Source organism: Anomaloglossus baeobatrachus, chromosome 1 (assembly GCF_048569485.1).
Source record: "Anomaloglossus baeobatrachus isolate aAnoBae1 chromosome 1, aAnoBae1.hap1, whole genome shotgun sequence".
Classification (NCBI taxonomy): domain Eukaryota; kingdom Metazoa; phylum Chordata; class Amphibia; order Anura; family Aromobatidae; genus Anomaloglossus; species Anomaloglossus baeobatrachus.
In genome coordinates, this window is record NC_134353.1 from 319,783,840 (window position 1) to 319,811,678 (window position 27,839).

Consider the following 27,839-nt stretch of genomic DNA (forward strand, 5'->3'; position numbering starts at 1 on the left):
TACACCAGACAATCTATCGTGCGCTAGATCGTCGGGGTCACGTTTTTTGTGACGCACATCCGGCATCGCTGGCGATGCCGGCTTGTGTGACACCTCCTAGTGACGCAGTATCGCTCACAAATCGTGAGTCGTGTACTGCTCGCTAGGTTCCATAATATCGTTTAATTTAGTTGTTCATCGTTTTCGGGATAGCACACGCCGCTCCGTGTGACACCCCGGGAACGATGAACAGCAGCTCACCTGCATCACGCGGCCGCCGCTGGCTATGTGAAGGAAGGAGGTGGGCGGGATGTTTATGTCCCGCTCATCTCGTCCCTCCGCTTCCATTGGCTGGCGTCCGTGTGACGTCGCTGTGACGCCGAATGTCCCTCCCACTCCAGGAAGTGGACGTTCGCCGCCCACAGCGTGGTCGCACGAGAGGTAAGTACGTGTGACGGGGGGTTACCGACTTTGTGCGCCACGGGCAACGATTTGCCCGTGACGCAAAAAGGATGGGGGCGGGTACGATCGATTGTGAAATTGCACAATCGGTCGTACCGTGTAAAGCAACCTTAACTCTGCTGCCTCATTATAGTGAATGATTCTGTTTGTAGGTATTTCAGAGATTTAGATGAACATCCAGATGAAAGTGCCCATTATAGTGCACAGAATAAAGGCCACTTTACACACAGAGATAAATCTTTGGCAGATCTGTGGTTGCAGTGAAATCATGGACATATTGATCCATTTGTGCACAGCCACAAACCTGGCACTGATTGTCCACAATTTCACTGCAACCACAGATCTGCCAAATATTTATCTCTGTGTGTAAAGTGGCCTTAAGTGTGTGATCGAGCCTTAAAAGTGATCCAAAATGTTATGTACCCCAAAATGGAACAATATAAGCTTTAACTCAATGCACAAAATACAAGCTCTCACTCAGGTCTGTACTCTATTAAAGGAAATATAAGGGATTTCCATAGTGTGAGTAGCACAAAGGCTCTGGAAAAGGGATATGGCTCCCATTAGTCAAAATCCAGCTTAATGTGTTCCCAAATTCAAAAGCACTCCTTCCCTCCTGAGTCCTGCCATTGGCCGACCAAACACTGAACAGTCACATGTGACTTATGTTCAGGAGAAATTCTATAACAATGGGGCGCATTTATTTTTTATACCTTGCAAAAATATAAAATCTAGGGTTAAAAACATTTTAGTGTTAATATTTATTTTTTTCTTCATCCAAAGGTGTATAATTCTGTGAAACACCTGTGGTGTCAATATCGAAGTTCTCTGTGAATTCATTGAGGGGTGTAGTTTGTTAAATGGGGGTCACCATACCTGGCAATATTTAAAGAATTTAAAAAGAGACAAGAGTATGAAAAAAATGTCAAGAGATGTCAAAATTTTAGGCCACGTCATAAACACCCACAGCCACACACATTTACCATTTCATTCTCACCTGGCCAAAGTCTGTGTTCAAAAAACTGCCAAAGCTTTTTGCTAGGCTGTCTGCACACGCTGCATTTTTTTGCCAAATTTTTTGGTGCACTTTATTGTCCCAAACTGCATTTTTTTTAGCCCTTCTAGCCATTGATTTTACTAAAAAAAAACACACATGGGACAAAAATGTACAAAGAAAGTGCAAAAAACATGCTTTTCTGTTGCGTTTTCTGGCACAAGGTGCATTTTTGGATGACAACAAAAACTGCAGCGAGCACACATACCATTATCCTATCCATTATAGGAACAGAACAATGGACAGCAGCTGGGGAGCAACTTGCCATCGCAATCTAAGTTCTTGTTCCTATCAGTTCACACTCAAGCCATCTCCTCAGTGGTCCTCTCTTGATCAGGTTAACTCTGCCATCTCTTCAGTGCTCCTCTCTGCCCTGAGGCATCTCTTCAGTGCTCCTCTCTGCCCTGAGGCATCTCTTCAGTGCTCCTCTCTGCCCTGAGGCATCTCTTCAGTGCTCCTCTCTGCCCTGAGGCATCTCTTCAGTGCTCCTCTCTGCCCTGAGGCATCTCTTCAGTGCTCCTCTCTGCCCTGAGGCATCTCTTCAGTGCTCCTCTCTGCCCTGAGGCATCTCTTCAGTGCTCCTCTCTGCCCTGAGGCATCTCTTCAGTGCTCCTCTCTGCCCTGAGCATCTATTCAGTGCTCCTCTCTGCCCTGAGGCATCTCTTCAGTGCTCCTCTCTGCCCTGAGGCATCTCTTCAGTGCTCCTCTCTGCCCTGAGGCATCTCTTCAGTGCTCCTCTCTGCCCTGAGGCATCTCTTCAGTGCTCCTCTCTGCCCTGAGGCATCTATTCAGTGCTCCTCTCTGCCCTGAGGCATCTATTCAGTGCTCCTCTCTGCCCTGAGGCATATATTCAGTGCTCCTCTCTGCCCTGAGCATCTTTTCAGTGCTACTCTCTGCCCTGAGGCATCTCTTCAGTGCTCCTCTCTGCCCTGAGGCATCTCTTCAGTGCTCCTCTCTGCCCTGAGGCATCTCTTCAGTGCTGCTCTTTGCCCTCAGGCCCTCAATGTCAGATTGGCCTGGGTCTGGCACCCCACAACCCCGCCGATCAGCTGCTCTAGGCGCCACCAGCAGCTGGAAATGCACAGTTCCGAAGCTGCCCGTTTACCTGATAGTAGCCACGGACAGGTAATGCACATCCGTCTCCCATTTAAATCAGTAGGAGGTGAGTGCGCAGTACTCGGCCGTCGCCGCTATCCAAAGATGGGCAGCTCCAGAACTGAGCATTTCTGGCCACCAGCTGCTGCCAGTGACACCAAGAACAGCTGATTGGCGGAGGTGTGGGTTGTTGGACCATGGCCAATCAGACATTGATGACCTATCCTAAGGATAGGATATTAATCTAAAAGTAGTGGCTAACCTCCTTACGGTACTTTCACACTTGCGTTTATTTCCTTCCGTTACAATCCGCCCTTTTGGAAAACAGCGGAATCCGTTAACGGATTCCGCTGTTTCCCCTAGACTTGTATGGGTGACGGATTGTACCAAAAGGACCTGCGTTGCTTCCGCTGGGCGACGCTCCGTTGCTTCCGCCCAGCGGGAGGAACGCAGCATGTAACGTTGTTTTGAGCAGCGGAATCCTCTGGATTCCACTGCGCATGCTCTTTTTTTTTTTTTTTTTTTTTTTAAATCAAACTTTATTTTGGCTTGCGGTGGCCGAACGTTCAACTGAGCGCCCGGCCGTCAGCAAGCGACAGCGCTCAGCTGAACGACCGGCCGCCAGCATGCCCGGCCGCCGGCAAGTCACAGCGCTCAGCTGAGTGCCCGCCCGCTGGCATGCCCGCTCGCCGGCATGCCCGGGCGCCGGCAAGTCACAGCGCTCAGCTGATCATCCGGCGGTCGGCTGCAGGGAGCGATCAGCTGATCACCCGGCGGCCGGCAAGTGACAGCGCTCAGCTGATCACCGGCGGTCGGCTGCAGGGAGCGATCAGCTGATCACCCGGCGGCCGGCTACTGGGAGCGATCAGCTGATCACCTGGCGGCCGGCTGCAGGGAGCGATCAGCTGATCATTCACAATAGTCTGCCGCTGGTAAAACTGTAAAAAAAAAAAAATTAAAACGAATTCCGTTGTTTTGCAGCATCCGTTGCATCCGTTGTGCCACTATATGCAACACATCCGTTGCATCCGTTACACAACGCAATGCAACGGATACCGTTCAACGCAAGTGTGAAACTAGCCTTAACGATACAGAAATCAATGGGCTGCAATATTAAGTTAAGTCACTAGATGTCACTAAAACAGTTCCTAACAATCAGTATTTACATGGTTCCATAATGTGCAGTAACATCACGTATCACAAATAATGCAAATATTAACTTAGGAGGCTATTATTATGGTATATCCTTTACATGCAGGATGGACTTGGTTCTTATAAGGGATCTGCACTCATGTTACATTAGCTGGCATGTGTAGCACGCACACCTTGTAATATACAGTTAGGTCCAGAATAGTGATGAGCGAGCATGCTTGTCACTACTCGGTACTCGCACGAGTATCACTGTACTCGGGCTGCTCGGCGGGGACCGAGTAATCTCGCGATACTCGTGCTTTACTCGTGGTCTTCATTTCTGCATGTTGGCGCTCTTTTGAGAGCCAGCCCTCATGCAGGGATTGGCTGGCAGACCACTGCAATGCCACAGCCCTGTTAGTTGTGGAATTGCAGTGATTGGCCGGCCTGCACAGCGTCACCGAGCCTTTATATCGGCCGGCGCGCTGTGCTCTGCTCACAGCTATTCTGACAGTGAGTGTAGGGAGAGTGTCGCTGATTCAGGGAAAGCTTTGCGGCCCTTTATAGCTTTTTCAGTTGCAGGGCTGCAAACAGTGTGACCAAAAGTCCTTCTCAGGACTATTCTAGTTGTATACAGGCAGGCAGGGTATAGCCAGGTCGGAGTACAGTAGCAGAGTCCTTCTCAGGACTATTGTTGCTATATACAGGCAGGGTATAGCCAGGTCTGAATACAGGCTAGTGACCAAAAGAGTCCTTGTCAGGACTATTGTAGCAGTATACAGGCAGGCAGGCAGGCAGGGTAGTGGTGACCGTATACCAGCCTTCATATCTGGGGCTGGTGTACACAGTGTAAAACAGTCCAGATAGTGTCTGACTTGTCTGTACTGTAATTGTCGCTCCCCAAAAAAACCTGTTAGTAGGTTATTATTGCGTCCGTGCTTGGTTTTTAAAACCGCACGTGTGTGCCTGTTGGTGGCAGCGTACAGGTGCACTGGTGTGCGTTTACCAAACTATTATATAACGCACAAGTGTAGTGTATAATACACGTCAGTCAGCAGTGGCTGATAGTGTCAGAGTTCTTAATTTTTGCTCCTAAAACCTGTGTTAGGTTATTATTGCGTCCGTGCTTGGTTTTTAAAACCGCACGTGTGTGCCTGTTGGTGGCAGCGTACAGGTGCACTGGTGTGCGTTTACCAAACTATTATATAACGCACAAGTGTAGTGTATAATACACGTCAGTCAGCAGTGGCTGATAGTGTCAGAGTTCTTAATTTTTGCTCCTAAAACCTGTGTTAGGTTATTATTGCGTCCGTGCTTGGTTTTTAAAACCGCACGTGTGTGCCTGTTGGTGGCAGCGTACAGGTGCACTGGTGTGCGTTTACCAAACTATTATATAACGCACAAGTGTAGTGTATAATACACGTCAGTCAGCAGTGGCTGATAGTGTCAGAGTTCTTAATTTTTGCTCCTAAAACCTGTGTTAGGTTATTATTGCGTCCGTGCTTGGTTTTTAAAACCGCACGTGTGTGCCTGTTGGTGGCAGCGTACAGGTGCACTGGTGTGCGTTTACCAAACTATTATATAACGCACAAGTGTAGTGTATAATACACGTCAGTCAGCAGTGGCTGATAGTGTCAGAGTTCTTAATTTTTGCTCCTAAAACCTGTGTTAGGTTATTATTGCGTCCGTGCTTGGTTTTTAAAACCGCACGTGTGTGCCTGTTGGTGGCAGCGTACAGGTGCACTGGTGTGCGTTTACCAAACTATTATATAACGCACAAGTGTAGTGTATAATACACGTCAGTCAGCAGTGGCTGATAGTGTCAGAGTTCTTAATTTTTGCTCCTAAAACCTGTGTTAGGTTATTATTGCGTCCGTGCTTGGTTTTTAAAACCGCACGTGTGTGCCTGTTGGTGGCAGCGTACAGGTGCACTGGTGTGCAATTTCCAGAAACTTTGATATAACGCACAAGTAGTGAATATACACGTCAGCAGTGCACAGCATTGCAAAATGCGCAAGGGCATTGGCAAGGAACAAGGAAGTGGACGTGATGGTGGTGCAGGCAGAGGCCGAGGTCGTGGGCAAGCTCTAATTTCGCCACAACAAAGGGCCACATCTAGTCGCTCGCACGTCCTGTCCCAAATTCTTGGGGACCGCAGCAGTACACCGCTCTTGAACCAAGACCAGTGTCAACAGGTTGTTAGTTGGATAGCGGATAATGCTTCCAGTCAGATTGGCACCACCACAAACACTCTGTCTTCCACACGGTCAAGTGTCAGTAGCCGTGATACTGCACCGCACATTTCTGAACCTGATCCTCCTTCCTACCACCAGGCTGAGTACACGTCCTCCTCGGACATTAATGATCCCACACTTGGACACTCGGAAGAGCTGTTCACGTTTCCATTCACACATTCTGGCCTCTCGCCAGCTCATATTGAAGTGGGTCATGAGGAGATCGTCTGTACAGATAGCCAAATATTTGAGCAGCCACGTTCTCACGAAGTTGGCAACGTGTCTCAACAAGTGGTGGACGATGATGAGACACAATTGTCAGCAAGTCAGGAGGAGGAGCAGGGTGCGGAAGAGGAAGACGACGTGGTGGATGATCCAGTAACTGACCCAACCTGGCAGGAGGATATGCAGAGCGAGGACAGCAGTGCACAGGGGGAGGGAGGCGTAGCATCACAACAGGCAGTAAGAAGCAGGGTGGTGGTCCCAGGCAGAAGTCAGGCAACCGTTCCCCGTAACAACACGACGACACAAGGTGCCTGTACAAATGTTAGGTCTTCACGAGTCTGGCAGTTTTTTAAGTTGGATCCAGATGATTCAAAAAAGGCCATTTGCAACACCTGCCGTGCCAGCATCAGCAGGGGTACCAAAACTAGCAGCCTGACCACCACCAGCATGATCAGGCACATGTCAGCCAAGCACCCGACTTTGTGGGAAGTACAACAGAGTCGAGGAGCAGTGCTTGCTGATGTCACTGCTACGTCTTCGCTGGTTGTGCATGCGAGCCAATCCTCTGTCCATGCTGCCTGCGAACAAGCCTCCTCCACTCCTGCACCTGCAGTTGCCTACGCAGAAAGAACACCATCATCAAGCACGTCCTTGTCCCAGCGCAGCGTTCAGTTATCCATTCAGCAAACCTTTGAACGCAGGCGCAAATACACTGCCAACACCCCACATGCCACAGTTCTAAATGCTAACATTTCGCGACTGCTTGCGCTGGAAATGTTGCCTTTTAGGCTGGTGGAGACAGAAGCATTCCGTGACCTGATGGCGGCAGCTGTCCCACGTTACTCGGTCCCCAGCCGCCACTATTTCTCCCGGTGTGCCGTCCCCGCGTTGCATAACCACGTGTCACAAAACATCACACGTGCCCTGAACAACGCTGTTTCACCCAAAGTCCACCTAACCACAGACACGTGGACAAGTGCTTGTGGGCAAGGCCGCTACATCTCGTTGACGGCACACTGGGTTAATATTGTGGAAGCTGGGACCCAGTCTGAGCGAGGGACGGAACACGTCCTTCCCACACCAAGGTTTGCAGGCCCTACCTCAGTCAGTGTTTCACCCACACTCTACAGCTCCGGAATGTCATGCTCTTCAGCCTCCTCCTCCTCCTGCGCATCCTCATCCACTGTGCCCTCCACACCAGTCACAAGCTGGAAGCACTGCAGCACTGCCTCGGCGAAGCGGCAACAGGCTGTGCTGAAGCTAATCTGCATAGGTGACAAACCCCACAATGCAGAAGAGCTGTGGACAGCTCTGAAACAGCAGGCAGATCACTGGCTCACACCTCTGAACCTAAAGCCAGGAAAGGTCGTTTGTGACAATGGCCGGAACCTGGTGGCGGCTTTGAGGCGAGGCCAGCTGACACATGTTCCATGCGTGGCCCATGTGCTCAACCTCGTGGTTCAGCGGTTTATAAAGTCATACCCAGAGCTGTCTGATCTGCTGGTAAAAGTTCGCCGCCTGTCTGCACATTTTCGAAAGTCACCTACTGCTTCAGCCGGCCTTGCCGGCTTTCAGCGCCGTTTGCATCTTCCGGCTCACAGACTGGTGTGTGATGTCCCCACGCGTTGGAATTCAACTCTGCACATGTTGGTCAGGATATGTGAGCAGAAGAGGGCAGTTGTTGAGTACCTGCATCACCTAAGCCGTCGGGAAATGGGTCAAACTCCACACATAACACCTGAGGAGTGGAGATGGATGTCAGACCTATGTACCATCCTCCAAAACTTTGAGGACTCCACCAAGATGGTGAGTGGTGATGACGCCATTATTAGCGTCACCATACCGCTACTCTGCCTTCTAAAACGGTCCCTTTTGAAAAACAAACATGATGCATTGCAGGCGGAGCGCGATGAGTTGCAGCAAGAAACAGTAGTGGGTGTGGGTGATAACACACAGCCCAGCCTCGTCTCATCACAACGTGCAGTGGAGGACTATGACGAGGAGGAGGATGAAGACATGGAGCAACTCTCCGGCCAAATTGAGGATATGACATGCACACCAGTCATATCCTCGATTCAGCGTGGCTGGCCAGAGGACAGGGTAGATGAGGAGGAGGAGGAGGAGGAGGAGGACAGCATGTTCAGTCATCTTGTTGGTCAGGCTACTGAAGTCCTGGCTGTTAAGAGTCTGGCGCACATGGCTGACTTTATGGTAAGCTGCCTGTCTCGTGACCCTCGCGTTAAGAACATCTTGGCCGACAATCATTACTGGTTGGTAACACTGTTAGACCCACGCTACAAGGAGAACTTTTTGTCTCTTATTCCCGTGGATGAGAGGTCAACCAAAATGCAGCAGTTTCGGAAGGCCATACTCACGGAAGTAGGCAAAGCATTCCCCTCACAAAACGCTAGCGGCATAGGTCAGGAATCAGTGGACAACCGAGGCGTACAGCCGAGAGAGGCACAAGTCCAATCCGCCAGAGGTAGGGGAACAGTCTTTAAGATGTGGGACAGTTTTCTCAGCCCCTCACGTACCACAGCCCCTGAGGTGCGGGGTAGTGCCACAAGAAATCCTAAGTTTGCCCAGATGCTGAAGGAGTACCTTGCAGATCGAACAACTGTACTCCGACATTCCTCTGTGCCTTACAATTATTGGGTATCCAAGCTGGACACGTGGCATGAATTGGCTCTCTACGCCTTGGAAGTCCTGGCCTGCCCTGCTGCTAGCGTTTTGTCAGAGCGTGTTTTTAGTGCCGCAGGTGGAATCATTACAGATAAACGCACCCGCCTGTCAACTGAAAATGCTGACAGGCTGACTCTGATAAAGATGAACAAGGGTTGGATTGGGCCAGACTTCACCACACCACCAGCAAATGAGAGCGGAATTTAAAGTTTGCCATGTACCTCCACTCACCCATGGGTACACTTCTCGACTTTGGATAATCGCTGGACTGCTCCTCCTTCTCCTCATGCGCCATCATGATGACCGTTACAATAGTTAGGTCTTTGTTTCAGGTATACCCCCAGTGGTAAATTTTTTCGCCCATTCTTTGCAGAATGGACATTACAACGACAGGAGACCCGCTCCTTTGCAATGGGAACAATGTTTTGAGGCCCTCATGCACGTCTCTACCCAGGGACAACGTGGAGCCTCCCAATTTTTGGCTGCCCTGCCTAAGGGCTATACTGAAATACACCCACTTCCTTAAAATGGACACTTAATGTTTTGAGGCCCTCATGCACGTCTCTACCCAGGGACAATGTGGAGCCTCCCAATTTTTGGCTGCCCTGGCAAAGGGCTATACTGAAATAGACCCACTTCCTTACAATGGGCACTTCAGGTTTAAAGGCCATCATGCACGTCTCTACCCAGGGACAATGTGGAGCCTCCCAATTTTTGGCTGCCCTGCCTAAGGGCTATACTATAATACACCCACTTCCTGACAATGGACACTTAATGTTTTGAGGCCCTCATGCACGTCTCTACCCAGGGACAATGTGGAGCCTCCCAATTTTTGGCTGCCCTGGCAAAGGGCTATACTGAAATAGACCCACTTCCTTACAATGGGCACTTCAGGTTTAAAGGCCATCATGCACGTCTCTACCCAGGGACAATGTGGAGCCTCCCAATTTTTGGCTGCCCTGCCTAAGGGCTATACTATAATACACCCACTTCCTGACAATGGACACTTAATGTTTTGAGGCCCTCATGCACGTCTCTACCCAGGGACAATGTGGAGCCTCCCAATTTTTGGCTGCCCTGGCAAAGGGCTATACTGAAATAGACCCACTTCCTTACAATGGGCACTTCAGGTTTAAAGGCCATCATGCACGTCTCTACCCAGGGACAATGTGGAGCCTCCCAATTTTTGGCTGCCCTGCCTAAGGGCTATACTATAATACACCCACTTCCTGACAATGGACACTTAATGTTTTGAGGCCCTCATGCACGTCTCTACCCAGGGACAATGTGGAGCCTCCCAATTTTTGGCTGCCCTGGCAAAGGGCTATACTGAAATAGACCCACTTCCTTACAATGGGCACTTCAGGTTTAAAGGCCATCATGCACGTCTCTACCCAGGGACAATGTGGAGCCTCCCAATTTTTGGCTGCCCTGCCTAAGGGCTATACTATAATACACCCACTTCCTGACAATGGACACTTAATGTTTTGAGGCCCTCATGCACGTCTCTACCCAGGGACAATGTGGAGCCTCCCAATTTTTGGCTGCCCTGGCAAAGGGCTATACTGAAATAGACCCACTTCCTTACAATGGGCACTTCAGGTTTAAAGGCCATCATGCACGTCTCTACCCAGGGACAATGTGGAGCCTCCCAATTTTTGGCTGCCCTGCCTAAGGGCTATACTATAATACACCCACTTCCTGACAATGGACACTTAATGTTTTGAGGCCCTCATGCACGTCTCTACCCAGGGACAATGTGGAGCCTCCCAATTTTTGGCTGCCCTGGCAAAGGGCTATACTGAAATAGACCCACTTCCTTACAATGGGCACTTCAGGTTTAAAGGCCATCATGCACGTCTCTACCCAGGGACAATGTGGAGCCTCCCAATTTTTGGCTGCCCTGCCTAAGGGCTATACTATAATACACCCACTTCCTGACAATGGACACTTAATGTTTTGAGGCCCTCATGCACGTCTGTATGCAGGGGCATTGGTGAACCTCACAATTTAGGACTGCCCTGGCAAAGGAAAATACTACAAAGACTCACTTCCTCAAAATGGGCACATTAGACTCAAGAGGCCTTCATGTACGTCTCTTCTCAGGGACATCGGAGTGCCACACAATGTTTTCACGTAAAATCTTTCATGTATTGATCTCAAAAAGTAACATACACCAGATCTATCTCACTATTGGGTATGTGCCCTTAACATTTCCGCCATGAAAAATCATTTTGGGGTCATTTTGGAAGGTTTTCTGGTGAGTCCGTAAAAATGGCGTAAAACGCGGACAAAATTGTTCACAGCTGTGACTTTTGAGTGATAAATGCTTCAAGGGGTCTTCCCCATGCTGTTGCCATGTCATTTGAGCACTCTTCTGAGACTTTTGTGACATTTTTAGGGTTTCTCCATGCTGCCGGGAGGTCATTTCACAAAAATACTCGGGTCTCCCATAGGATAACATTGGGCTCGTTGCTCGGGCCGAGTACACGAGTATCTTGGGAGGCTCGGCCCGAGCTTCGAGCACCCGAGCTTTTTAGTACTCGCTCATCACTAGTCCAGAAATATTTGGACAGTGACACAAGTTTTGTTATTTTAGCTGTTTACAAAAACATGTTCAGAAATACAATTATATATATAATATGGGCTGAAAGTGCACACTCCCAGCTGCAATATGAGAGTTTTCACATCCAAATCGGAGAAAGGGTTTAGGAATCATAGCTCTGTAATGCATAGCCTCCTCTTTTTCAAGGGACCAAAAGTAATTGGACAAGGGACTCTAAGGGCTGCAATTAACTCTGAAGGTGTCTCCCTCGTTAACCTGTAATCAATGAAGTAGTTAATAGGTCTGGGGTTGATTACAGGTGTGTGGTTTTGCATTTGGAAGCTGTTGCTGTGACCAGACAACATGCGGTCTAAGGAACTCTCAATTGAGGTGAAGCAGAACATCCTGAGGCTGAAAAAAAAGAAAAAATCCATCCGAGAGATAGCAGACATGCTTGGAGTAGCAAAATCAACAGTCGGGTACATTCTGAGAAAAAAGGAATTGACTGGTGAGCTTGGGAACTCAAAAAGGCCTGGGCGTCCACGGATGACAACAGTGGTGGATGATCGCCGCATACTTTCTTTGGTGAAGAAGAACCCGTTCACAACATCAACTGAAGTCCAGAACACTCTCAGTGAAGTAGGTGTATCTGTCTCTAAGTCAACAGTAAAGAGAAGACTCCATGAAAGTAAATACAAAGGGTTCACATCTAGATGCAAACCATTCATCAATTCCAAAAATAGACAGGCCAGAGTTAAATTTGCTCAAAAACACCTCATGAAGCCAGCTCAGTTCTGGAAAAGTATTCTATGGACAGATGAGACCAAGATTAACCTGTACCAGAATGATGGGAAGAAAAAAGGTTGGAGAAGAAAGGGAACGGCACATGATCCAAGGCTCACCACATCCTCTGTAAAACATGGTGGAGGCAATGTGATGGCATGGGCATGCATGGCTTTCAATGGCACTGGGTCACTTGTGTTTATTGATGACATAACAGCAGACAAGAGTAGCCGGATGAATTCTGAAGTGTACCGGGATATACTTTCAGCCCAGATTCAGCCAAATGCCGCAAAGTTGATCGGACGGCGCTTCATAGTACAGATGGACAATGACCCCAAGCATACAGCCAAAGCTACCCAGGAGTTCAGGAGTGCAAAAAAGTGGAACATCCTGCAATGGCCAAGTCAATCACCAGATCTTAACCCAATTGAGCATGCATTTCACTTGCTCAAATCCAGACTTAAGACGGAAAGACCCACAAACAAGCAAGACCTGAAGGCTGCCGCTGTAAAGGCCTGGCAAAGCATTAAGAAGGAGGAAACCCAGCGTTTGGTGATGTCCATGGGTTCCAGACTTAAGGCAGTGATTGCTTCCAAAGGATTCGCAACAAAATATTGAAAAAAAAAATATTTTGTTTGGGTTTGGTTTGTTTGTCCAATTACTTTTGACCTCCTAAAATGTGGAGTGTTTGTAAAGAAATGTGTACAATTCCTACAATTTCTATCAGATATTTTTGTTCAAACCTTCAAATTAAACGTTACAATCTGCACTTGAATTCTGTTGTAGAGGTTTCATTTCAAATCCAATGTGGTGGCATGCAGAGCCCAACTCGCGAAAATTGTGTCACTGTCCAAATATTTCTGGACCTAACTGTACTTGGTATTATAATGATTCTACAATGTGAGTTTATGAAGAAAGAAGTAACACAAGATCTTTAAAGGCTTGTCCTTCTAGCCACAGACATAACTATAGTTGGGGCACGGGTTGTCATTGCACCAGAGGTTAGCGGTGCCCTAATGGTCCATTTGACCCAAATGAAAAGACCAATACTACTATAAAAACTTATGCTGATTTTTGCTGATTTTTGCATTGTGCCCATGAGGATCAAGTTACACCACTGCTTATAGCCTGTGCACTGTAAAGTGTGAGCCCTACATGACAAAGAACAGCTTTCTTTTAAGGCTACTTTCACACTTGCGTTAATTTCCTTCTGGCGCAAACCACCCTTTTGGAAAACAGCGGAATCCGTTAACGGATTCCGCTGTTTCCCATAGACTTGTATGGATGACTGATTGTGCCAAAAGTACCTGCGTTGCTTCTACTGGCCGAAGCTGCGTTGCTTCCGCTGGGCTCAGCTGAGCGCCCAGCAGCCGGCTATTGAGAGCGCTCAGCTGAGCGCCCAGCAGCCGGCTATTGAGAGCGCTCAGCTAAGTGCCCGGCAGCCGGCTATTGAGAGCGATCAGATGATCGCCCGGCAGCCGGCTATTGAGAGCGATCAGATGATCGCCCGGCAGCCGGCTTTTGAGAGCGATCAGCTGATCGTTCACAATAGTCTGCTGCTGGTAAAACTGTAAAAAAAATAAAACTTTCCGTTGTTTTGTATGATCCGTTGCATCCGTTGCGCCATTATATGCAACACATCCGTTACATCCGTCACATAACGCAATGCAACGGATGCCGTTCAACGCAAGTGTGAAACTAGCCTTAGGGTGTGAGCTCTGTAAATACATTATGTTTTAGGAAGTCCTTCTTCCAGGGAAACATCTTGTAATAAATTAATCTAATAGAAAAATTATCTTAAATAGTCCCAGAAACATTATACTTAGCACTACAAGATATTACTTAAGGCTCTCGTCCAGTCATATCATTCCCCCATTCAAATATGTCACCAAAGACCCCCTGGGTCTGCAATGTATGAGGATCAAGTAGGACCCAATAGTCTACCTGTCCGTGTAACAATTACCGGCCTGACACTGACAGGCTCTTCTACAATAGCATGAAAATAATGTGTCAAGAATGCAAACATATGGGAAATATTTTACTAAAAAACTATTATGCAAACATAAGGCAAAACAAAGTAATTTTTTGTATAGTTAACCCCTTAAGGACACATTTTTCCTCCTCTTTTTCAGTCTTAACTGTTTTATTTTCCGTACTATAGCCATATGAGGGCCTGTTATTGCAGGATGAGTTGTACTTTTGAATGACACCATTCATTTTATCATATGGAGTAAGGGAAAATGGCAAAAAAAAATCCAAGTGTGGTAAAATGGTGAAAAAAAATTCAATTCAGACATTGTTATTTGGGGGATTGTTTTTACTAATAGTTGTTGCAGTAGAAAATGATTCTCCAGGTCAGTACGAATATAGTGATCGCAAACTGGTGTTTCTGATGTATGTAAAGCGCTGTGGAATTAATGGTGCTATGTAAGGCCCTCTTCACGCATCCATGTCTCCGGTACGTGCGACGTTAATTTTCGCACGTACCAGAGACATAGGCACATGTAGACCCATTAAAATCAATGGTGTTTTCACACTGACCATATGTCCGTGTGGAGCATATGCGTGTCTGTATGCTCCACACGTAGACATGTCCATTTTTCTCTAGTAGCACAGATGTCACACAGCCCGCACACTCATGTGCTCTATGTGACATCAGTGTGACATGTACCAGAGAAAACACGTCTGTGAAAAAACCCTTTTCTATACTTACCTGTCTCCACTTGCATCTGACCCCTGCTCATTATGCTCATTACATATTCACTGCACCTCAGACCAGAAGCAGCAGCAGTGCCAGACACAGCAGCACCATGGACAGGTAAGTATAGAAGTTCATGTTCTCCATGTGCTATGCGAATGTCACATGAATAGCACACTGACAGCACACGCTGAACACGGACACACGCACACACATACTGTATGTATGTGCCGCCCCGTGCTTGGCGGCAGCCAAGCCGCTCGGGTCCGGACCTTCAGTGGGTGGCTTGAGGGTCTCCGGACCCGGGGGTCCCACGGTCACTCCGATCTGAAAGGGGGCGGTTTGGGGACGTAGGTGTAAAGCCGGAGCCGTGTTTAAATTCGTGACGCCACCCACGGGTTGTGGTGAAGGTGGACACCACCTCTGCAGTTATGGGGCACCCGGGGGAGATGTTGCGCAGCAAGTTGTTAACCCCTCCGTGGGTAGGGATGCTGGCCCCGGGACCCGTTGGGGGAGTAGTTAGTGCAGGGAGATGGGTGGCTGGAGGGCACTGATGTACTCACTATTAGTAAACACACACGAGTCTCTGGTAAACCAAAGTGATGGTGGTCGGTGCCCGCAGCCGGCTGCAGTCTGGTCCCCCACCTGGTTGGTGGTCTCTGACTTTTTCCTGCACCTGTTTGTGTGGTGGACTTCCTGCGCATGCAACTACAGGAGTCCGCTCCCTGGCTTGTGGTCGCCTAAGGAGCCCTTTGCCCGCAGACGCTGGCCCGTGGAATCTCTCTGCCGTGGCGCTGGCTTTCTATACCCCTCGTTGGGCTGTTGTCTTCAGTCGGGACTTTGGGTGGGACAGAACTTATAGTCCTGGCTGCAATCAGTTAATTAGCTAGCCCCCAGTAGCTTCTGGACCTAGCTTCAGGGTCTGAGTACCCTTTGTGCTCCGGTTTCCGAGTCGGTTCCCCGGGTCGGTACCGGCGGGCCGCTACCCTGTCCCGGTCCACAGCGGTTCCACCTGACTCGCCCACCCCAGGGCTATGGGAAACCCGGTGCCGGGCCGGACTAGTCCGGGGGACGTCAGTGGTGGCTGGGCCCGACTCCGTACCCTGGTGGGGTCAATTAATATGGCTGGTGACTTGGGGGTGATTAAAGTTTGTATTTGTGACGCCACCTGTGGTTTGCGGCTATTAAGCCGCCGCTGCTGTATGAGGCCTCCGGGGTGATGGAACGGCAGCAATGGTGTTACTGCTCCCCACAGGTGGAGCGGTGCCCCGGGGCAACAGTTGGTGCTTGTAAGTGTCGATGCAGTGCCGGCGGAATAACTGAGGCCACTCCAGAGGGTGCAGTTTCAAGGTGTTTACTCACAGTTCCTGGTAGGTGCACACTGGTGCCTCTGGACTGCTGAGACCCACTGTAAAGGACCTCCACCGATCCTGGGTAGATCTGGGGGCAAAAGCCGGTACACCCCTCTATTGTGTCTCTTTCTCGGTCGTCTTCTAAGCCTCGCCTTTTATGGATGAACCTGGCTTGGCCTCCACTACAGCCTCCGGGCCGGGGGCTAACCTAGTTGGTATTCTACCCCCTTTCCAGAGGTTCTGTTGTGGGCTGTAGCCCTGGGCGCGTGCAGCTGCCCTGGGCCTCGGTTTTTGCCTTTGGAACTGATTTCGCGTCCTCCAGCTTCTAGGGACCGTCCCCTGTATGCGGCCTGATCCCTCCACCTGTTGTCTTCGTGGAACAGGCCACTAGCCTGAAAGCTGTCTGTGGCCCTGGAATCCCTTCTGTTCTACTTGGTGTCACCTGGACCTACTGGGTCCCAGGATCTTCACCAGGAAGCGTAGCTTTCTTCTTCTTGCTCCTGACTGACTAGAGCTCTTTCCTACTGTCTTTCCTTCTCCTCTGCCTCCCGCAGACCTCCTCACACTACTTCCTTCTCTCTCACTTCATCTCCCTCTCTCTCTCTCTGCCTCCTGCAGACTGCCTAAACTCTGACCTTCCTTACTACTCTGCTCTCGGGTGGCTCCTCCCACCCCCCAGTTGCTAAGCTACCACCCTATGGGAGCAGGGATGGGTCTTACGGCCCCTCCCAGCATGCAGCATGGGAGGGTTCCTGCCACTGTCCCTGGTCCCTGTGTGTACCTAACAATGGTGTAGTGCAAATTTGCCTATGGACCGGCGTTCACCCCTTTCCTTACCCAGGATGGGACATCACACCTCTGGCTGAGGTGCAATGTCTCTGTGGCGACGGAAGCCTCAGGGGCGCCACACACCGAGCCGTCTTCCCGGCTCCTGCAGGCAGAGGCCTCCGTCTGCCTCCTAACCAAAGCCGCCCGGGCTCGTACCCTGGTACCTGTCAGTTAGTTGCAGACCTGCCTCCACTTAACTTCACCTCCACTAACAGACTCACTACTATTCCCGCCTCAGGCCATCCGAACTCCTCGGTGGGCGTGTCCAACCGCCTGGCTCTGCCCCCTGGTTTGTACACCAAACACTGAGTGGGGTGACTAGGGTTTAAAGTGTTTGGCTGCTGTCACATTGTTAGGGCCCCACATTACACCAGTCCCCTATCTGTGACTACCTGGCCCGGCCAGGGCGTCACATATACCTACACCACGGACCATGCAAAACGTGTGTGTTTTTATGGATGTCTGAAAGAGGCCTAAGTAAATAAATATTATAATATTATTATTTACTATTTTAGTGGCGCCATTTTCTGAGACCTTAACTAAAGAGTCCACTTTTTTCTTCTCTTGATTTCAAGGGCCTTAATGACAGCAAGATTAAAGTAAAACATGAACTTATTCCTGCTGACGCTACAAGACGTGACCGTGCCGCACCAGTGACTATATCTGACTTCAGCTGAAATGCTCTACATTGAGACTTGCTGAGTGTAAAAGATTAAAGATCCTATTCATCAAGACCGACGTACACAACTCCAGAGTCCGCTGGAAAAGATGTGCCAGGGTCATGGAGGCAAATTTGGTGAATCATCATTCAGCTGCAGTGCGCCACATTGCCTGGAGTATACTTCTGCTATGATTTGTGCCCCTTTGTGATGTAAACTATGATGAATTTGTTAAGCCACGTACTCCAGTAAGCCCAATCCACTTTTTAAAAAGTAGGCAGAGCTAGAGAACAAAGGCAAAAATCACAAAAAATTGTGTGACTTTTTCAAGTTTTATGCCAGTTTTCTGGCGCAAAACTGCTTGATGAGTTTGGTCCCCAAATCTCTTGTATCTGAAATGTAAAAATATCTCTAACCACTGCAGTGCTTGTGCTAGAAATCAGTATGGCTGCTTTCACACTGCGATCCTCTCACCGTTTAGTGGTCCTGTCAGGGCTTCCATCTGAACCCCCCACAAAACGGAATTTGGATGTATGCCCTGACAGGACCACTGACTATAATGGTGCAGATAGATTCACTGTGCGCTCTGTCGTGCACCATTTTCGGGCATATACGCTTACTGGGCGCGGACACCCAGACACAGTCTAGTACATCTGGGTGTCCGCCTCCAGTAGGTGTATACTCCCAAAAATAGTGTACGACAGAGGGCACGGTGCCTCCATTATAGTCAGTGGCCCCGTCGGCGCATACGTCCAAAACCCATTTTGCAGGGAGCTTGTGACGTAAGCTCCGACAGGACCACTGAACGGGGAGAGAAACGCAGTGTGAAAGTGGCCTATGGCTTTTGTTTGCAAATCTATTTTAAAAATATATACTGCAGCCTGATTAAGCTACAGAGTGATCTTCACTAAAGTATATACAGTACTCTCATTGAGATTAATTTATAATTCAGACATGTTCTGCCCAAGTAAAAATCAAACAGCAAACTGACCAATCTTATTCAACAGGTTGTTCAGGGCTGTCAACAGACTAATGCGGGCTTCACACGATGCGATTTATCGTTCGATCGCATGTGCGATTGTACCCGCCCCCGTCGTTTGTGCGTCACGGGCAAATCGCTGCCCGTGTCGCACAAAGTCGTTTAACCCCTGTCACACGTACTTACGTGCTGAGCGATGTCGCTGTGGGTGGCGAACATCCACTTCCTGAAGGGGGTGGGACGTTCGGCGTCACAGCGACGTCACACAGCGGCCGGCCAATAGAAGCGGAGGGGCGTAGATGAGCAGGACGTAAACATCCCGCCCACCTCCTTCCTTCCGCATAGCGGCGGGTGCCGCGGGATGCAGGTAAGCTGTGTTCATCGTTCCCGGGGTGTCACACGGAGCAACGTGTGCTACCCCGGGTACGATGAACAACCTGCGCTAAGTTAAATAAACAATTTTTTAAAAATAAATGACGAGTACACGATACCCGATTTCTCACCGATTTGCGATCGCTCGTAGGTGTCACACGGGACGACGTCGCCAACGAAGCTGGATGTGCGTCACGAAAACCGTAACCCCGACGATCTATCGCACGATAGATCGCCTCGTGTGACGCCTGCATAACAGTCCATGTGAAAAAAATTCTAGCATGCACTAGTCTCTTCAGTATCTCGGATGAGACTCACTCATTCTAGACTATGGGTGCGCAAAAAAAAAAAAAAACGGATCCCCCCATATGGAACAGTATATGGGAACTTTGCAGTCCAAAAGCTCATCATAATGCAAAACTCTACCTGACTTAGAAGTGTAAATGGGCCCCCTCAGCTCTGGATGGATCTAACCTCTATGGTCATGTGAATGGACCTGTGCAGCAGTTTCCTGCCCAGCGGTTGGCAAAGAGTCACTGTAAGCATACCGAAAAATATTGAAGCATACAATGAAAAATGCCACTTGCTAACTTGAAAGTGTGAATAATGAAATGCATACCTGCCATGAATATTAGGAAAAAGGAGAGGCAGGTATGCTTTCCATTATTTACACTTTCAAGTTAGCAAGTGGCATTTTTCATTGTATGCATCAATATTTTTCGGTATGCTTATAGCATTATACTATTATCTAAGTTTGATGTGCAGCCTTATCCTTATGTATAACTTATCCAAGGATCACATCGCAGTGATCGGTCTGACCGTTGGCTCTCCTGATTATCTAAAACGAGAAAACTGATTTCACTTCCAAACAGACAAAAGTGAACAGGTGTAAACTGAACATGAAATATACTTTATCAAATATACAGTTGCACTCAGAGACGCTAAGGTATGCAAACATTGAATATAAAGATTTGAACATGCATTAATGCTAAGGAAATAAAAAATTGAGACACTTAGAGCATAAAAAAGGCCAATTTTATGTGAGCCCAGCAGCCAGAGTGAAGGCTTATCTCTTTTGCTGGGTCCCTACCTACCAAAAATGCCTGTACCTGGGCTGAAAAGACCTAATATTTTATGGGCAGCTAGGAATCTGCTAATAGAAAATTAAAAATTGCCTTAGAATGGTGTTAAGGAGTGATCAATCAGAAGGCATTACCCTATAATCTAAAATGAGAAAACCGATGGCACTTCCTAACAGACAAATGTGAACAGGTGCAGAATGAACCTGACCCAAGCGTGACAGATGCATTGAAATACATGATGTCATGCTGGGGTCAGAAGAGCAGCTAGCCAGTCCGAGCATTGCGATGCGATCCCTGGATGAGTTATACAGCTGTGCGGCTGCTCCCTTAGGTGAAGAATACTGCAGCTCTTTTGCTCTGTGGATTATGGTTATACTGTACCAAACATTGAATTCCTTCACGGCAGAAATCAAGACATAAGAGAACTTGAACATATGAGTGAAGCTCCATATAAACGCTGCACACAACACCCACATGCACTTATGGGACCCTACTATACCGAAATATACTTCTGATTCTGTTGGGACAATTCAATGAGTAAATAAGACTGGAGATTTACTAAGCTCAATGCACCAGAATTTTGCATCACAAAACTGACTGTAAAACATTTTTTAAGCATTTTAGATAATTCTTTTGCTTCACTCATCAAGGAGCCATGCACTATTTGGAAAAGGAGCGTGGCTTGATATATGACACAATGTACAGAAACAGAATGGTGCAAAGTAAGCCAGCAGGCTCTGTAGAGACAGTAAAAGATGTATGGATTGTATCAATCAGCATAAAACACTTTGATAAATTTGGATCATTTTTAGACTGTCTAGTCTAAGGGGTACTTTGCACGCTGCGTCATCGCTAGCCGATGCTAGCGATGCCGAGCGCGATATTACCCGACCCCGTCGCACATGCGATATCTTGTGATGGCTGCCATAGCGAACATTATCGCTACGGCAGCGTCACACGCACATACCTGCCCTGCGACGTCGCTCTGGCCGGCGACTCGCCTCCTTCCTAAGGGGGTGGGTCGTGCGGCGTCACAGCGACGTCACACGGCCAATAGAAGCGGAGGGGCGGAGATGAGTGGGATGTAAACATCCCGCCCACCTCCTTCCTTCCGCATTGGCGGTGGAGGCAGGTAAGGAGATGTTCCTCGCTCCTGTGGCTTCACACACAGCGATGTGTGCTGCCGCAGGAACGAGGAACATCGTATCTCCTATTGGTGCGACATTATGAAAATGTCCGCCGCTACACAGATCACCGATTTACGACGCTTTTGCAATCGTTTATCGGCGCATCTAGGCTTTACACGTTGTGACGTCGTTACCGGCGCCGGATGTGCGTCACTTTCGATTTGACCCCGACGATATCGCAGTAGCGATGTCGCAACGTGCAAAGTACTCCTAAGTGTACACTATCTAAAAATGTAACAGAATTACAAGCATTGCCCTATTGTTCCATCTGGGATCGTATTGCAAAGCTTTTCTCTGAGTCTCAATATGGTGTCATATAATGTATGGCCCAAAGGTTACCTTTTGCTCCACTGTGCAGGGCCACAGGGACTCCATGGACCTTTTACTGCCTAGAATTCAGCTCTGCCATGTGCATGAGTTCATTTATATAATACTCAGTTTCACAAAATGGACTCAGTTAATATCAATAAATTTAATCAACTAAGTTTTTATGCTTCTCATAGTAAATTTCCTGAGTCGTTCTCTACTTTTATATAGTTATGAGCCAGCAGTGCATACAATAGTATATAAAGCTGATAAATGCAGTATAATAATAGTGTTGCTGCATTATCAATGAATGTGACATATTTCGGCATTTTACACTCACCGGAGCAGCACATTCCTTGCGGCAGCTCTCTATTTCGCAGCAGACAGTGCTGTGCCTTTTTCGAGATGGTCAGGCCACATCTGACGTGTGTAATCTCTAGATAGAAATGCTGCGGAGAATGTTATCACCCAGAAACAGCAGTAAGCTGAGTGTACAGCATGGTGGAAAGGTGGGCACATGGCAAAACCAGGGATACACTGAGGCTTTTAGGCTATTATTTAGTTATACAGTGGGTACGGAAAGTATTCAGACCCCTTTAAATTGTTGTACTCTTTGTTTCATTGCAGACATTTGGTAAATTCAAAAACGTTCATTTTTATTCTCATTGATGTACACTCTGCACCCCAACTTGACAGAAAAAAAACAGAAATGTAGAATTTTTTGCAAATATTTTAAACAAGAAAAACTGAAATATCACATGGTCATAAGTATTCAGATCCTTTGCTCAGACACTCATATTTAAGTCACATGCTGTCCATTTCCTTGTGATCCTCCTTGAGATGGTTCTACTCCTTCATTGGATTCCAGCTGTGTTTAATTAAATTGATAGGACTTGATTTGGAAAGGCATACATCTGTCTATATAAGACCTCACAGATCACAGTGCATGTCACACCATATGAGAATCATGAGGTCAAAAGAACTGCCCAAGGAGCTCAGAGACAGAACTGTGGCAAGGCACAGATCTGGAAAAGGTTACAAAAGAATTTATGCAGTACTCAAGGACCTTAAGAGCACAGTGGTTTCCATAATCCTTAAATGGAATAAGTTTGGGACCACCAGAACTCTTCCTTGACCTGGCCGTCCAGCTAAACTGAGTAATCGTGGGAGAAGATCCTTGGTGAGGGAGGTAAAGAAGAACCCCAAGATCACTGTGGCTGAGCTCCAGAGGGAGATGTAGCAGCAGTAGGGAGATGGAAGAAAGTTGCACAAAGTCAACTATCACTGCAGCCCTCCACTAGTTGGGCCTATATAGCAGAGTGGCCGACAGAAGCCTCTCCTCAGTGCAAGACATATAAAAGCCAGCATAGGGTTTGCAAAAAACACATAAAGGACTGCCAGACTATGAGAAATAAGATTCACTGGTCTAATGAGAAAAAGATAGATCTTTTTAGTGATAATTCTAAGTGGTATGTTTGGAGAAAACCAGGTACCTCATCACAGTGAAACATGGTGGTGGCAGCATCATGCCAGGGGGGTATTTTTCAGCTACAGGGACAGGACAACTGGTTGCAATTGAAGGAAAGATGAATGTGGACAAGTACAGAGATATCCTAGAAAAAAACCTCTTCAAGAATGCTCTGGACCTCAGACTTGGCTGAAGGTGCACCTTCCAACAAGAAAATGACCCTAAGCACACAGCTAGAATAACAAAGGAGTGGCTTCAGAACAACTCTGTGACCATTCTTGACCGGCCCAGCCAGAGCCCTGACCTAAACCCAATTGAGCATCTCTGGAGAGACCTGAAAATGGCTGTCCACCAATGTTCACCATGCTACCTGAAGGAAATGGAGAGGATCTGCAAGGAAGAATGGCAGAGGATCCCCAAATCCAGGTGTGAAAAACTTGTTGCATCATTAGCAAGAAGACTCATGGCAGTAGTAGCCCAAAAGGGTGCTTCTAGTCAGTACTAAGCAAAGTGTCTGAATACTAATGACCACGTGATATTTCAGTTTTTCTTTTTTATAAAATTTGCAAAAATTTCTACATTTCTGTTTTTTCTTCTGTCAAGATGGGGTGCAGAGTGTACATTTCAGCCTGCTTTACACGTTGCAATTAGTTGTACAATCACGTTTGCGATGTGACACGCCCAGGTTGCATACGGGATCTTATGAGATCACACGTAGGTCGTTCATTTGCTGTCACACGTGCGTTAGTAGTCTATGTTAAATTGATCAATTTTGTGTGCGATCCTTTATGTGCGCGATCATGTGTTCTGTGACGTATGCATTGGGCACCTTTTTTTTTTTTATTTATTGACTTGCCAAGCGTGTGTAATGTGTAGGGATGCGTTTTTACTATGTCATCTGCCATTCAGCTCTGCTACATGGCCGCTGACAGCAGACACAGACAGCCATGTAGCAGAGCTGAATGGCAGATGACAGCAGACACAGACAGAGCCGCACTGTCAGAATGAACTCGGGTGAACCTCACCCGACTTCATTGTCATGCTGCGGCTCTGTCTATGTCGCATCCTGATTAGCGGTCACCAGTGAAGGACTCACTCGAGTCGCGTCCATCTGAGCATCCAGCTGGTCGTTATGAGTACGGAGCACCCGAGCATGGTAGTGCTCGCTCATCACTTATTAGGATTGTATTTCACACACCTTCATACAGTTCTACAGCCTTATATGTAATAGTGGGGTCTACAGAACTCCTAGGAGTAGGAGCCTAGTCCTGACCTCCACATGGTTTACTTCTTCACCATTGGTTCAAGGGATAAGACACTAAACCATACACTTTAGCTCACACTGTTAATGTTGTCAACACATTCATTTCTACGCAACTCCAAAAATGCTGACTAGATTCCTCCATCAATAGAAAACTCTCTATACATGATGTGACACGTACAATCCGTCCTCTCCAACTGAGGTCCCGGTACAGAACACCAGTATCAAAAGAACAAAAAGCAACCACCATCAGCTAGGAAATAAAGAAACAAATGTGAAATACCTTACCAATGCATTGAAGACCTCTCAGATATGAATATGGGATGGTTTAGCAGAGCTTGTCTTCTGGAGGAGGCTTGCTGGGATATCTCGGGATGTGCATTACGGGCTCCGGAGGCACCTGGTTGTCCTAACAACCTGCCCGCTCCTCTACTGATGTCATTTGTTTTGCATTAACTAACAAGCAGTGCCATTCTTATGTTGGATTTTCAGCAGGAGACGATATTGAGTAAATTTACCCAGAATTGAATATATGTCTGTCAAAAACAGCAACGACAAAAACGATGCAAAAAAAGCATGCAAAACACTGTGTGAAGAGCTCCTAACAGCACCCTCCATACCAATTTAACCAAAGGTTCATTTCCACATGCTGAAAAGAATAAATACCATTAGTTTCAACTATTAGCATTCCCAACCCCAGTGGACCTGATGATCAGCAGAATAAAGGGACCCTTGAACAGCGAGAGGACCTCTTTAATATATTTTCCCACCACAGTAAGTGATGGCATTTTGGTCCAACATGCTTTACTAGCTAATTGGTGGGAGTCTCTACACAAGGATGCCAACTGAACACTGGAATTAAAACCTAAAAATTAAGACTTTGCAAAAGAAAGAATATTTTTTTAAGATCATTGTAGGCATATATACATATATGTATATGTAGAATATCCTAAATATGGCATTGTTATACTCTTTTTCTCTCAATAGAATAGCTGGAGGAATGCATACAATGTCATCAGGTTTTTCAACCTACACTAAGAGCAGCATAAGGTAGAGACAGAGACCCTGAATCCAGGATGTATCACTTACTGGTTATTAGTTTTGATACAATCACTGTTTTATAAACAGGAGATTATCACTAGAGGACTAGTAAACCTACTGCCATGTAGTCCTCCATATTCATGAGCTTATATAACCCAACCACTGATGGGAGCATTTTGTATTGGCCAGAATACTACCAATCAGTGATGTGGGTGGGGTTATAGAGCTTAGCAGTAAGAGAAGTGCTAGATCTGCAGGAGAGAAAACAGTGATTTTATCAAAATGTAGAATATCCTAAATATGGCATTGTTATACTCTTTTTCTCTCAATAGAATAGCTGGAGGAATGCATACAATGTCATCAGGTTTTTCAACCTACACTAAGAGCAGCATAAGGTAGAGACAGAGACCCTGAATCCAGGATGTATCACTTACTGGTTATTAGTTTTGATACAATCACTGTTTTATCAACAGGAGATTATCACTAGAGGACTAGTAAACCTACTGCCATGTAGTCCTCCATATTCATGAGCTTATATAACCCAACCACTGATGGGAGCTTTTTGTATTGGCCAGAATACTACCAATCAGTGATGTGGGTGGGGTTATAGAGCTTAGCAGTAAGAGAAGTGCTAGATCTGCAGGAGAGAAAACAGTGATTTTATCAAAATGACAGCAAACAAGCTCAGTAAGTAACACCGCTGTAATCAGGGTTTCTGTCTCTACATTATGCTGCTCTCAGATGGGGTGCAAAAACCTGGTGACAGATTCCCTTTAAATAACACCATAAATAAATGCTTCGAACTCCAGGCATAATCCACATAAAAATAATACAAAAAAACAAAAATGAGAAAAGAGATCCTTATGCTGAATTCACACACAACATTCATGCCATTTTTGTTGTCTTTTTTATTATTATTATTATTATTATTATTATTTCTTTAAAGCATAGCTGTAATTTGGATGACTTTTCAGAATAAGCTCTCATGTCTACATGAAGAATAACACTAATTCTGCCCAATATGACTTGTGTTTTTACCCTGGGTAGGATCTATCTCTAATTTTAAGTTCTCTCTGAGCTATTGGGTAGAGACTGCTATTTTTTCTCGCATATCCAGTACACAATGGCAATAGGGATTTTTGCTCTTCCGCCTTTACGTTTTATGCAGACAGAAGCAACTAAAGGCCCCGTTACACGCAATGACGGATCTAACGATATATCGCCGGGGTCACAGATTCCGTGACGCACATCCGGAATCGTTAGCGACGTTGTTGCGTGTGACAGCAAGGAACGACCGTTAACGATGGAAAATACTCACCTTATCATCCATCGTTGACACGTCGTTCCTTTTTAAAAAATCGTTGATTGTTGAGCATGCAGGTTGTTCGTCAATCCCGAGGCAGCACACATCGCTATGTGTGACACCGCGGGAATGACGAACTGCAGCTTACATCCGGCCGCCGGCAATGCGGAAGGAAGGAGGTGGGCGGGATGTTCCGGCCGCTCATCTCCGCCCCTCCGCTTCTATTGGGCGGCCGCTTAGTGACGTCGCAGTGACGCCGCACAAACCGCCCCCTTAGAAAGGAGGCGGTTCGCCGGCAACAGCGACATCGCTAGGCAGGTAAGTCCGTGTGACGGCTCCTAACGATTTTGTGCACCACAGGCAGCAATTTGCCCGTGACGCATAAATGACGGGGGCGGGTGCTTTCACCAGCGATATCGCTGCGTGTAATACCCCCTTTAGACAGCAGGATTGAGCGGCGTATTAGTCTATAAGAAGAACTGGGTGACACTGTACCCTCACCCTTCCCTTGCAGACTGTGAACCCTCACAGTCCACTCTCCTCCTGTACCAGTCTGTACCTTGTATTCTTTGTGATTATTATACTTGTCTATGTGTGCCCCTTTTCACATGTAAAGCACCATGGAATTAATGGCGCTATAATAATAAATAATAGTATTATTAAGCTGTGCAAAAATATAAGGTATGAGGATAACAAATAGAGTATAAAAATACTGTCAAATAAAGTACCACAGGCACAATGTAGGTCAGAAAGGGTTTTGTGGCGTAACCTATGATGGCGTTATTAAGTGAGCTGGCTGAGACTGGGGTAAAATTGTTGAATTGCGCATAAATTTCATGACATATCGAGAAGTTTTACTGCACAATTCTGAAAAAAGAGATACGGTGCTTTTTTCTGGCGATAACACATCTGCATGATATTACAAAATAAAAACCACCACCAAAAATGCTTTAAAATAGCCATTAAAAAACAAATACCGGTATAAGTGTAAAAACCAATTTAAAATATTGCATGTAAATAAACTCTAGTATTAGCTCCCGGCTTTGCTTAGTCAAACTCTTCTCACAGTTTGAAAGTGACTGTGGAATGACTGTTCAAACCAAGCACAGGCGC

At 47.1% G+C, this 27,839-nt stretch overlaps 1 protein-coding gene across 1 annotated transcript in view; it reads right to left on the reverse strand.

Annotated features, from left to right (window-relative positions):
• ABCG2 (ATP binding cassette subfamily G member 2 (JR blood group)) overlaps positions 1-22,079 on the reverse strand; it is a 171,217-nt gene extending 149,138 nt beyond the window's left edge. The window contains exon 1 of the mRNA XM_075351489.1: positions 21,994-22,079. The gene's annotated coding sequence lies outside the window, so the exon portion shown is untranslated. The remainder of the gene's footprint in view (positions 1-21,993) is intronic.
• Between the last annotated feature and the right edge of the window lie 5,760 nt (positions 22,080-27,839).